Source organism: Etheostoma cragini, chromosome 14 (genome assembly GCF_013103735.1).
Source record: "Etheostoma cragini isolate CJK2018 chromosome 14, CSU_Ecrag_1.0, whole genome shotgun sequence".
Classification (NCBI taxonomy): domain Eukaryota; kingdom Metazoa; phylum Chordata; class Actinopteri; order Perciformes; family Percidae; genus Etheostoma; species Etheostoma cragini.
Genome location: NC_048420.1, coordinates 11,640,833 through 11,642,089, shown reverse-complemented (window position 1 = coordinate 11,642,089; position 1,257 = coordinate 11,640,833). Strand labels below are relative to the sequence as shown.

The window sequence follows — 1,257 nt, the reverse complement described above, 5'->3', positions numbered from 1 at the left end:
TGCACTGCAGGTTAATGAGGACCTTTTGATAAGTAGACGAGCCATTACTGCTTGAGGTGGAGCCAGTGATCACAGAAATAGTCTGACAAAAAGGTCATCAACATGTCTATGTGGATGTTTTGAGAGTAGAATCGGTGTCTGATTTTCAAACCTTATATCAAAACCTTCAAAAATGAAACAGAAGTCTAAAATTGTACACATATTTATGTTATTGTCAGATATTAATTAGAACCTCTTTCAGACCTCATATAAAGTAATTGACACAAAATACATGCATGCAATTGGAAAAAGCTTTTGTCCAAAGCAATGAATGAATTAAGTAAAATCCAAGCCACAGTAAAACAAAGTACTATACAAGCAAATATTCAAAGTATTGTCAACTTTTGAAGCTGTGGTAATAACATCTAAACCGATTATAAAACACTAACGTGTCAAACGATTAATAACATCAGTTTCAGAGGGGGTTTCACTTTTGAACAATCTCAAGAGTGAACTCACTAGTGAAATGTGTAGCGATCACATTGAAGTTGTCTTCACAGTGGAGCAGTGAGCAAATTCAGCTGATGCTCAACTGTCTACAAGTGTGTGTTGTTCTTCCTTCAACCTGGGATACTGTTGACAGTTTACCTTTAGGAATTATCCCATAACTAAGGTTCCAACTTCAATCTTATTTCCTGAGATGACATAAAGATGTTGGATTTCATCCTTTCAAAGGCTGGTCTGATACTACACAATACACAGCTGAGTGACACTGGCATTCCAATGAGCAATCTAATCACATTCCAGCAGTTTGCACAGCCCTCGTCATCACTCCTTTTAACGTTAAACCCATTGTCCTTTGTCCCATATAATGACAAAGGTAATTTACACGAGTGATCCTCATTCAAAGGCCACCATACATTACCTGTGCTGACTGCTTTAAAAAACAAGTTTAGGACTTGACTCTGACGGCTGTGAGTTTCCATTTTGACCAAACACTAGACCAGCTGATTTCACTTGTCTTTGATTGAAGCTGTGTTACCCAGCTGCTCTGGGGTCTGTTCCAAGAAGCAGTTTAGTGAGGTGTCTAGATAATAAGGGGTCCCAGGTCTTTACTCAGGACTATTGTCAGACGGCTCTAAGAACTTTGAATACAATGTTTCCTATTACATTAAGAATCGTGATACACCCAGACCAACCAGATAATCCACCATCAATTAATAAGCAAAGAATGGATTTATTTAATATGAAACGTGTGAGTAGGAACTGACAGCTGGG

At 38.1% G+C, this 1,257-nt stretch overlaps 1 protein-coding gene across 3 annotated transcripts in view; it reads right to left on the bottom strand.

Moving 5' to 3' along the window:
- si:rp71-45k5.2 (uncharacterized protein LOC560783 homolog) overlaps window positions 1–1,027 on the bottom strand; it is a 2,822-nt gene extending 1,795 nt beyond the window's left edge. Inside the window, exon 1 of one of the 3 annotated variants that reach the window (XM_034891364.1) lies at window positions 905–1,027. The gene's annotated coding sequence lies outside the window, so the exon portion shown is untranslated. Of the gene's footprint in view, window positions 1–498; window positions 617–904 lie in introns of those variants that run through there. The other 2 variants (XM_034891365.1, XM_034891366.1) reach the window with 2 other exon arrangements.
- Window positions 1,028–1,257: the final 230 nt, after the last annotated feature.